This window comes from Haemaphysalis longicornis, unplaced genomic scaffold, assembly GCF_048455015.1.
Source record: "Haemaphysalis longicornis isolate Haplotype H1 unplaced genomic scaffold, Haemaphysalis longicornis Haplotype H1 scaffold_4, whole genome shotgun sequence".
In the NCBI taxonomy this organism is placed as follows: domain Eukaryota; kingdom Metazoa; phylum Arthropoda; class Arachnida; order Ixodida; family Ixodidae; genus Haemaphysalis; species Haemaphysalis longicornis.
This window is the reverse complement of record NW_027526361.1, coordinates 43,746,185-43,757,899: the sequence shown is the minus strand read 5'-3', so window position 1 is coordinate 43,757,899 and position 11,715 is coordinate 43,746,185.

Here is an 11,715-nt window from a genome sequence, read left to right as displayed (position 1 = left end):
CCTCCAACTCTCCAGTCGACGAAGACAGAGCAGCAGACTTCTTGATCGTGGGCGAAAAAAAATTTCCCATCATTGAGGGCTAATAATTGCTCAGTAAACAACCACGTCCCCTAAAATCTGTAACGTTCGTATGTATAACGCTGACTTCCTCACTCAATAATATGCTGCTCAACTTTTTCCACAACCCTAAACATAATGGAACACGAGTTTCTTACCCACGTGTACTTATCACGTTCTTGGGCGTTCTATTCTCTCCGCACACAAGCGCAGTGGAGCTTCCCTTTCATACAGATGACATTTCTCAACCATGTTCGCTAATTTTAGCTGTGATGTCCCGCATTAAGTCAAGTACCGCTCTTTCCAGTGTCTTCCAAGCATCAATGCGACTCCGCTCGGTGCTGTTGCTTTTCAGTTTCACGTGCGAAGAACATTGTTACACAACCCATTTCTGTTTGAGTCGGCCGAAGTGGGGCACATTTTATATCACAAGGGCCTCCTCGTCTGTTTGCGAAAGATTTCCATGCTGATTGTCGACCTGATGTGCCACAGATCAATCGAACAGAATTGCACGGTCGGGTGTTGAGTTTTTAGCGACACTTAAGAGCGAAACCGTGTCAGGCTTCACCGATTCCAGCAATACCGGCGCGGAAACTTCCGCGGCTGCGAGGCGGCGGCCTGGGGAGGGAAACGTAGCGGGGGCACGGAATGGTGCGGGTGGTTGCCTCCCTCACGCGGCGTGGAGGCCGCGCGCCACCTGCGTTTTATGGTGCGCTGTCGTAGAGAGACTGGTGCCGTAAATTACGCGGCTGCCAGTGGCCGCGTACGCCACCGCCGGACCTTCCACACGGCCGCGGCAAATTAAAGGGAGCGCGTGCCCGCCGAGGGAGGCATTTTAGACACTCCCCCCGTAAAGCGAGCGCGGGACGGGGTGCGTGCTGCCACCTCTCCGTGGTCGATATCCCTACCGTCTCCAGCCGCCGCTAGATGGGGCGTCATCCGCTGAAACTTTCTCCCTGCACTGTTTTTTTAGCGGAGCGCAGTTGAGTTCTGCTTCCCCACATTACCAGCCGAATCAAATAAACAAATTTACGCTTGTGTTTCATAAATGATTTTTTTTTTACTTTAGCAGTATAGTTCTCGGCACTGGCCACGCTCAGGCTAGACGCCCTCAAACTGGCTTTCGCGCGGCCGCCTGCCCCTGGAGTTCGCGGTGGACAGACGGACACAACATAACGTTGTTACGCGACCAAGTGTTCAGATGGAAGTCTTCACTGGAAGCCTATTCGTCGGCAGAGTACCAAGTAGTGAAGACCGTCCACATTTTTTTTTTATTCGCTGCTACATTCGGAACACAAACAGGAGCACTCCCCCGGGGTCTCTACGCTGGTCGTCGGTTAATTCGAATGTGCGTTCATGCGCCAATTCGTATTGACAACCGGTAGGTTTTGTGCGAAGTACCACTGGTATTTTCTCCACAGGAAGAGAAAGGCGGTAGGCCGCACTCAGTGCTAATTACAATATCCACAACTAAATAAAAAAAAAAGATGAGGGCTTATCAAATGGCGGAGGAGTTCAGCAGAGCAATAAGTACATGCATGGTCTGTTCCGGTCTTGATCAAAACGGGGAAAAAAATAGAAAGAGAGCTAAAAGGTGAAAAGTAGGAAAAAAGTGATTAGTAATGCTTCAAATGTTTGCATCGACTAAGGCTTACCGAACGCTTTAAAAATCCGGCCGGCCCACCCACAGTCCGGAAGATCGCGAGGAAGAGAAGGTGGAGGGAGGCGCCTTTATTGCTGACACGCGAATGCACTCCCACCGGCCATTCCTTTTGCTGCCTTCTCACATAGGAATCATTATTGGGAAACTTCGACGATCCCATACCCCCGACGGACTGGCCATAAATGCTTTTATGTACCGACGCGGGCGTCTTGTCGATGGGGTCAACTGAGCGCCTTTCCAGTAGTAGGGTAAATTTCCACAGCCACTCAACTGACGGCACGGTTAACGCAACTGCGACACCAAGAACAACCCTTGAAGCATTAACGAACTGTTACATAACTACGATTACTGCCACTACCGCACTGCTTCGCCGCTAGTCGCTGGTATAGGCCCTCATATCACCACATAAACCCTTTACTGCTCCCATTTATTACTCTGATTACCCAACTAAACACATTTAATCCAATTACACCCCAGTTCTCCGCACTGACAACTCCCATAACATAGCTGCTTCAGTCGCTATGTTTCCCACCTTCAACAAACTAGTTAGCGCGCAGTATAGTTCATGCCTGTATTGCACAACAAGAATGACATATTTTATTTCCTCACCCGCACCCCACAATTCGACTGCGACTACAACAATCATTCTAGTCGGATTTTGCTTTTCGCAGAGATTCTTTAGTAAATGAAGGCAGAAAGGACACTGCGTAACGAGGAGTGCTTCCTCTGACGTAAGGATTTCCGCCTCCCAGCAGACCAAAACTGTGAAAAAAAGTGTTGTCCCATCTTCCCTAGCTGCTGTTCCACCATAAACGGCAACAACCCAGCGACTACTCCTCGCCTCGTATTCTTGTGCCCACACCACTCCTCACCCCTCTTCTCAACTGCTTCCAGCAGCAAGAATGCGCGCTGAAAACAACGCGGATTCATGAACTAAGGCGGCCAGTTAGCTGCTCTAAATTTAGAACAAGGTAAGCGTTTATTCCCTCTCATCCCGATTCCTTCTCGCAAGCCTTCGAGTCCCTCTGTCACAGTAAGTCTTGTTCGCGCATTATTTAACACCAAAGAAACTACACTAACATCTCATAGGCATGCGCCCGTGCGTGCGTGCGTGGAGAGAGAGAGAGAGAGAGAGAGAGAGAGAGAGAGAGAGAGAGAGAGAGAGAGAGAGAGAGAGAGAGAGAGAGAGAGAGAGAGAGAGAGAGAGAGAGAGAGAGAGAGAGAGAGAGAGAGAGATGAAGGGGAGGGGGGGGGGGACAAGGAAGACGGCGGGGGTACACGACTGCCTCACTCCAGAACAAGCTGCAGTTTCCACCCGTGGCGGAGACCGGAATGTTAGACAGATAACCAGCGCACACATTGCGTCTCCTGAAGTCAAGCAGCGGCTCGCTTACACATTACTCAGTCATGAAATGTTTAACGGCCCCGCTGCAACATCGGACACTGAATCCACGCGCACGGGTCGGGGCCAGGAAACGAGACAGCTGCTGCCTTTGTCCGAGACCGATGGTCGGCGGGGCCCGTCGCGAGGATGGCGGCATCAGCGGCCTTCCCTTCGGGCCATCGATCCTGCCACTTTCCAACAAGTCCGCATCGAGGAAAAATCGACTCCTCGCTAGCTGCACCGGGATGAACACGCGTGGGGCTCGCTCGCGCACCGACGAGACAAATGTTCTCCCGCGGAGGCGCGCGGGAACGGCTTTTAGCCACGATTGTAGCCGAGGCGCAATGCGGCGACGACGCTCCGCACGCGCTCCCTCGAAATGGGGACGAACGGGAAACCAATTTCGGAACACGCGTGCGGGCGCGCGAGCTACCAGAGAAACCTGACTGCATCACAGAAACGCGGCGTCGATATTAAGCTAGGCGGTGGCCTCCAGGTCGTACGATTACGTGCCACTAATTATGCGGGCGAAAAAATGAAATATCTCCAACCCTGTTCCTTCGTCAAAAACAAAGTCTACAACAGAAGGATTTTACATCAAAAGGATCACAGGCACGACGTCCACAAAAGCGTTCACTACAAACACTAGATGTTTTCATACAGTTTCTAAAATAAGCCAACGCAGCTCTTGACGACGTTGAAATCCCCCCCCCCCCCCTCGTTTAATGAAAGCGGCAAAATTCCGACAACTGAGAATCGAGTCAGGTATTACGTCTCATCGCAGTCAGCGGTCGTAGCATGCAAAGGCGTGGTAAGGTACCTGGCCCCCGCAGAACGCCGAGCGGCACTTCTAGCTCGCCATAGGCAAGCCAGGAAAAGTAACGGTGCCGCGGACCTCGCAAATCGGCGCGCCCGCCGGCCAAGCTGTCTCGTAAACTGCGAGGAACACGGCGAGACAGCCCAGCGAGCATCCCCTCACCCCAGCTTCTCCGCCCGTCAGCCGAAGCCTGAAGCAGCACTTGGCGTCGCCCGTGTGACATACAACGTGACCACGACACGAAGGCACAGCGCATATACGCTGCTCAGAAAGCGTTGAATGCAAATATTGCTCTAAAAAAAGGTCAGAGCTACCAGGCAACGCAAGTACATATAGCTGGTCAGTTTGTTTCCAGCTGCTGGCAGCATCCGGTTCGCGCAGCTGCGCGACGGTCAAGGGCTTTGCGCGCAAGAGAAGAACCGCGTAATTAAGGCGTACAATTCGTAGCACGTGGCGAACCCCATCTGTGCAAATTATAATTCCGAAAGCAAATTTAAATGAACTAGTGCACTTCCTACGGAACGTGGTGCACGGAGTGAGATAGCCAGCGCGGGGCTATTGGGTATGAAGAAGGCTCCGGAATATCTTCATTCTCCGGGAGCTTATTTTCTCCTAGACGTGTCCCGAACTTCACGCACCCGGGAGCACGACATCGACACATAGCCCCGCAATGCCAGCTTTATTAAGTCGTTTGGGATATCAAGCATATCTGGCGCCAAGCGAAAATTCGTCGTCCCCTACGTGACCCCCATTTCCGGGAGGAATGAAACGATGTTTGTGGTCACATTTCTCCTGCTCGTGAGAGGCGGTGGACGGGTTACTCCACTCCTCACAGGCCTAGGAAGCGGAACAAGAAGCAGAAGCGCGATCCGGCTGCTGCAACCGGATCTCTTTTATGTTTCATCCTACACTGCCTGTGAACTAAGTACGGCAAGGTCAATCGATGTAACACTGCCCTGGCTGCACAAGTAAAAAAAAAAACTGTGGTTGATTCCTCTGTCATAGGAATCGGTAAAACACGAAACTGAAATGTACAGCGAAATCTGCAGGTGAGCAGGATTTTCGGGTCGGCGGCTGTCTCGTGGGTGTGCTTGGCGAGCGATGTCCTGCTGGTGGGTTGCTTCGGCAAAGGTGCACGGCATCATTTCCGTGACGGATATGACGTCAGTGAAATCTTGGTGTATCCCGGCATAAGACCCTTTCGTGTTAAAATATAAAACCCGGAAACAAACAATCCTAAGAACAACGTACTCTGTAGTACTAAAGGTTGCTTCGCCGCAAGAACACCCTGAGTGCAGGGGTGCACCCTTTACAAGCCGCTAGCTTCGTTGTACTGGCGTCACTTCCGTGACGGATATGACGTTAGTGTCTTTGTGTATCCTGGAATAAAACACTTTCGCGTTTAGAAAACGTCCTTGCGGCAGATGCCTGGACAGTAGACACTTCGTTGTCCCTCACGCGGAACGGGATCCCAGTCCCTTTCGTCAAGATGGGCAAAAAGCCGAAATCATATCCGATATTGTCACCTATTGTTACAAAAATCATTATTTTTCATAGTGCAGGGCAAATGTCGACATTTGTGGTCTCCTAATTTTTGCCGAGACAAGCGCGGCAGAGGGCAGGCCATGTACCTTTAACTACGATAACGTCTCCGCTAAAGTCAGTGCTTGCTCGTCAATTTCACACAACACCTGCGCCCAAATTTATTCCCATTCGCTCCCGCAAAACGCACTGCGGAATAGCCAGGCAGCAAGAAATGGAAACGGGACACACACACACACACGCAAAACGTGTTTAATTACCCGGCGCGCATTCCAGCGTGAGCCCGCGATTGTCGAGCCCGTCGGGTAATACGCGAAGAACGCCTCCTCCGCGCCCAGTGAGCACGCGACCACACTTTATCGTTTCAACGGGGCCCGTAATTAATGGCCGCTACCTTAATTCCGAGCCGACAAACAGCGCGAGCTCTCTCCGTCTCTCGCTCCCTCCTCCCTCCCTCCTTCGTCCGCACCAACCGAGCCGGGCTGCTCTCCATAACGTTCGCCGTAGCACCACCATTCATTGCCCGAGCGTGCCAGGCGTGCGAGTAAGAAGCCGGGGCAAAACACAACAATACGGACCATCCGGGAAATAATAAAAGCACACCGAGCTCCGCGAACACGTGCGTATAACGGACCCTGCCCCCTCTCTCTCTCTCCCTTTCACTCTATCCGCGGCTCAATTAACGTACATACGAGGACGCGCCGTCCACGAACTGCGGCCAAACAAATGGGCCGTTGTGCAGACGGGCCGACCGGAAGAGCGGCGATAGCGACGAAAGGCACGCCTGTTTGAACGGCGAAACGAACGCGCTCCGCAAATGTTATTCCGAAACGGCATGGACAGTCACGCACCCGCCAAACTGCAGCCGCGGCATGGGCAGGTGCGAGACTGCTTGCTGCGGCGCGCGAGTGTGTTGCAGCGGCGAGCGCTCCGCTGCTGGCGGGGGCAATAAAAGGGGCACCGCAATTCACGACCCCGAGCGGGTGTGCAGCGACGATTCGGGGACTGCTTGATCGCTGCAGCTGCAGCTCGATACGCGCATAAACCAAATCCGAGAAATGGCCCGAGAAGCGTGATATCGCTGTCGACTAGAGCGCGTCTCTGCGCCCCGGAAAGGCGTAGGAACACGCGCCCCAATAGTCGACTACTCGGTGAGGCGCTAGAGCAATCCCAGTAGTTACTCTCGAAGGAAAAAAAAAAAAAAAAAAAGCGAAACTTAAAATAACAGGCACTACTGCGCCAGTAAGGAAGTGCGCAGAGTCCGTAAATAACGCCTCGTAAATAATAACGTAAATAACATTTCCTCGGTGTAAGGCGTTGTGCTGCTGAGCCCAAGGACGCGAGTTCGATTCCCGGCCGCGGCGGCCGCTTTTCTGACGTAGGCGAAAAGAAAAAACGCCCGTGCGTAAGATTTCGGCGCACGTTTAAGATCCCCAGGTGGTCAAAATTAATCAGGAGCTCTCCACTACGGCGCGCGCCTCATTGCCTGCGTTGCGTCGGCGCGTTAAACCCTGCAATCAATCAATAAATTGACTCGATGTTTGCCAACCGGCCTTCTTTTTATGCGGCACCATTTCTTCACACCTTTTCCGCAAGTTATGTGACCTAATACTATATACGCTACCTTCCCATCGGCCAACAAAGGCAGGCCGAAACAACTCACCGTCCGCGACGACAAAATTAAACGGACCATGTAAAACCATGCCCTCCGGAAAACCTCGGCTAAAGCAAAAGAGGGAGGCGCAGCAAGCGTCTAATAAATTCGGACCCAACAAGCATAGAAGACGGCCGCTGAGCGGGGCAGTCCGGGGAAATTAAACCATGAACGCGTGCTGTTTTGTGCTCGTGAGATTACTACAGTTTTTCATTCTTCCGTTGTTTTTTTCTTGTTGACATCTCAGGATTCAAATCAGACATAACGCATTACACAAGAATTACAAGATCATGTGAATGCTTAATAGGAGCCACTTTTACGACAACCACAGCGTACGAAAAATTTTCCTATAGGCTTTTTTTGGGGGGGTAAAAGCTCATTAGAGAGTAAACAGTCCATACCTTTCCTTCTATTCGTTTTCTGACGCACTGGCTTATAAGCGTTATTGCAGACTAATGAAATCCTACATGCGTTCACCAATACAGCGAGAGCTGTACAGGGGACGGTTTGCCCGAAGACAGCGATGCCAGTTACCGTAACTGACATCGTCCGTTGATAAAAAAAAATAGCGATAAGAAATAAACAAGTGTTAACATTTCTTGATCGTGGTTAATGTCACACAGAGATAGCCCCTTCTGGTATTTTGTTATGTCGATTCTCCGTCAATCCCTTCCACAAGAATGAGCAATGTGTGTGTACACGTGGGTACGACCCCGTCAGTCTCAAATCAAGCCAAACTAGGTCCTGCAGAAATATCTTCGTTCGCCTAAATGTTCCTCCCCCGAAGGTAACATGGTGGGTCCAGTCACGATCCCTTACATCTTTTGCTCGCCCCGCTCTACTTAGGAATCACTTACAACGCTTTTAGCCCATCACTGCACAAGGCCGAAAATTATACAACGCGAAGGCGATGACCGAACGACATTCTCAGCCTAACTCCGCAAACGCTTCAGTGCCATAACCTACGCGTCTCTCCTGTGTGAATTCTGCAACCATTTAGCAAAAAAATAAGAGGCAAAAAAAAAATAAGAGCCTGTCAACGCGCAACCAAGGAAAGACGCGATAAACGAGCAATTATTTCCTCTTCTTCCTCTTTTTTTTCTTTTTTCAAGAACGCAAGATACGGTCCCGCCCTGTTAGTCAAATGCTGCACAACATGCACACCTCACGAGCAGCGATGAACGCGCACATTTCGAAGGTCGGGTACGCTGAGGACAGTAGCGGGCCGCTAAAATCTCGGAAGAGAGCAAAAAGCACAGAGAAAAATCCGAGCAAATTTTCGAGCTTGCTCCTCCTTATCACGCCAAAGCAAAGCCGCACCCGGAATAACGTAATTACGGGCCGCGTCCAGCAGCACCCAGGCCGCTACATCGAACGCAGACACGAGGGGAAACAACAGGACCCCAGAGGCAGCAAGCGCGGAGAAATAAAGACCGGCAGAGAAATTGTTGAGCCGGAAGAGAGCGGAAGAAGACGAGCGTGGGATGCTGCGCGTACACGAGAGGGCGTGGGCGGAGATGAGAGGGCAGCGGGGAGGAGTCGAACGAAAGCTCGCGCGCGCGCGCGATATCGGAAGCGGCAGAAAAGAGGGTGGATAAACAGGCCGCCGGGGGCAAGAAAGGGGGGCTTCGGGGAGCAGCGCCGCTCGGGGAAGCAGAAGCAATCCTTCGAGAGACGTAATAACCACCGCCACATCCTTCGCAGCAGCAGCAGCGGCGCCAAAAGGGTCGTGTGGCTGGGCGGCGTTCTCGCACGGCGGAAAGAACTCCATCTCGCCGAGCCGCACGCGCGGTTGTGCAAGCGATGCCTCGTTCCTCTTCCTCGGCCGAGGACAACCAAGGTCGCGGATTATTCCGCGCGCCGAGGCGCGAATCGCCCGAGAAGAAACCGCGGTCTGGACGGTTGGCCAGCAGCACCCGGGCCTGCCCCGCAAGGCGGACACGCGAGTGAGAGAGCGGCCCCCACTTAGACCGCGCCGCCGATCGTGAATTACACGCGACTTGGCGGCGGCGGCGGCAGCAAAGAGGCAGATAAGCCACCTGATCTGCGCCGAGGCAGCGATCTGGGGGAAGGGGGGGTTTGCGAGGAGGCACCACCTCGTTCGTCGTAAAGAGAGGCAGTCATGCGGGTTGCACGGCGTAGCCTACAAAGAGACTAATGTGACACAGTAGTAGGCCGCACTGGGTACCCTCAAACTATGCAATAACGGCAAAATCGTTAGCTGCTCACCTAGCCGTTTTTTCGTTACTATTATCGTCGTCACCGTCGTCATTATCATCATCATGATAATTGTGACCGCTGCACGGCGCATGTTTTTCCTGCCGACTTCCAACCGTTCCAATCCTGCGCTGTCAATACGCACTCCTTCCCTCCGAATTTTTCGCTCTTATCCTGCTTAGCGAGCTCTAACAAGGGCGCAGAGGTCTGGCCAGAATTGTGCGCGCTGAGCGCTAGAAATCAAAATGATTACGCCTTACTTCCGGTGTAAAAGTATTACATAGGCATTTAAGGAATACCGAACTAGGACAGTGTTGTTAGGCAATTAGATAAAACAAGAACTACCTTTGTTCCCAAATAAATAAATAAATAAATGAATGAATGAATGAATGAATGAATGAATGAATGAATGAATGAATGAATGAATGAATGAATGAATGAATGAATGAATGAATGAATGAATGAATGAATGAATGAATGAATGAATGAATGAATATTACAAGATCCAGAGCAAAATTGTCAAATAGAAAGCTCTAGGGCGTCCTAAAAACATTCAAGTTGCATTTTTGTCGTGCACGGAGTACTTCCGCACAAGTTTTTCTGCCTGAGAAAGAAAGCGCGCGAAAAAGGAATAAATGCCACCTCACTCTTGCGCATGGCAACAGCCGTGCTGTCAGCCATGAAGTACATTAGCATAGGCGCCTGCATACCTGCGAAAGCGATGTGTTCCCGAGTAACTACGCCGGTCGTGGCGACAGAACAAATGGGCGGAACGTTCGCTTGTGGTATCTGTTCTGACGTGACAACCAAAATATTGCTCACGGACACATCGCGTCCGCAAGTATGCAGGCGCCTTCGCTAATGTACTTCAAAGCTGACAGCATTGCTGATGCTATGCGCAAGCAGTGATCGCCAGCGCGCATTTATTCGTATTTCGCGTGTTTCTGGGGCGGTAAAAAAAGTATTAGGAAGTACTCCGCGCACGAAAACATGCAACTCGTAGTTTCTTTTAGTACGCTCTACAGCATTGGTAGTTCCACAACAAAATTGCTGACTGCAAAGAGAAATTAATTTTTTTCTCCTTGCACATGTGATTCGTCCCTGTGAAGAACCCCCCCCCCCCCCCCCCCTCCCGCTCTTAAAAGGCACCCCATTTTATTTCAAATTATGAACGAGGAGCAGTGGGAGGCCCCGCTGCTCAGCACAGACCCTCCGCACTAGCCGAGGTGTCCGAAGACGCCGCATAGATCTATAAGAATCCTTTAAAAGGGTTGAGAGTTGGGTGAGTTGGTAATGATGCATATCGAAAAACAAGCTGCTTAATCGAGAAGTCGCATTTTAGATTCACATTGAGCGCTATTTCGGTGCCTCTTCTGGGCATGCGGGCTGGGGGTGGGAGGGGGGTCCTAATCTAAGTATGATGCGGTTATCTTTGCTGATTTTTCGCCATTCGTGCGCCTCAAAGTTCGTTTTGTGGTTTTGTTGTTACGGTTTTTTTGTTGTTGTTGTTTCGGCTGAGTGCGCCGAGAACTGTGACGTATTGGGGGCGTGGCGATTGGGAGCTTGGGCTTTTTAAAGCTTTGAATTGTGCAATAATAAACTAGTTGCGAGCCTGCGCTTGTGCCGTCGTCATGTGTTTTTGTCCCCGTTAATTTGTGCGCAGTTTGTTTTTCGAGATATAAGAATCCTGCCATCGCCGGAAGGCCACGGAAGTCGACCTGAAAACGGTCCCAGCCGGGGAAACAACAAATTCTTATCTGACCTGATCTGATAAAATATTTAATTAGGCGGTGAATAAAAACAGCTTGACTAGACAAACACCGGCGCCGATGACAGTGACTTAGTTCGGCATACCTAACGCGCGTGGTTACAATTTTCAGTCTTGGCTTCCCTTAGGTGAGACACCCAGTTGTGTATATATATAGCGACTGAATCGCTGCCTTATTGGGAAAGTCACTGCAAATATCCTCACGCACCTTCATAAAAGGTGCGTAGCAATACTGCTCTGAAGGACGCAAGAGGTTGGTCTGCGCGGGAACGATCCCGTAAAGCTGTATTTCCCGCAGCAAGACTAACCGTGAGGCAGGGCACGCTTTACAGGCGCTGACAGGGTCAAAGGAAGTCAGCAATCATTTTGTAGGGAAATAGAACGTTGTACAGTGCTCAGCGTTTGAAGAGGAGCGTAAGCTTGATCTAGTGTACATTCCGATGCCGGTGCGCCCCCGCACGCACGCACGCACACTATAACAACAAATAAGGGCGTTTGAGTCGAGGCCCAAAAAAGCGAACACCTGTGCAGCAATTAGGAAAACCAGTCCAGCAGGGCGATAAAAGCCTAACAAAGAGTGTCGCGAAAGAAAGGACCAGCAAACAAGGACTGC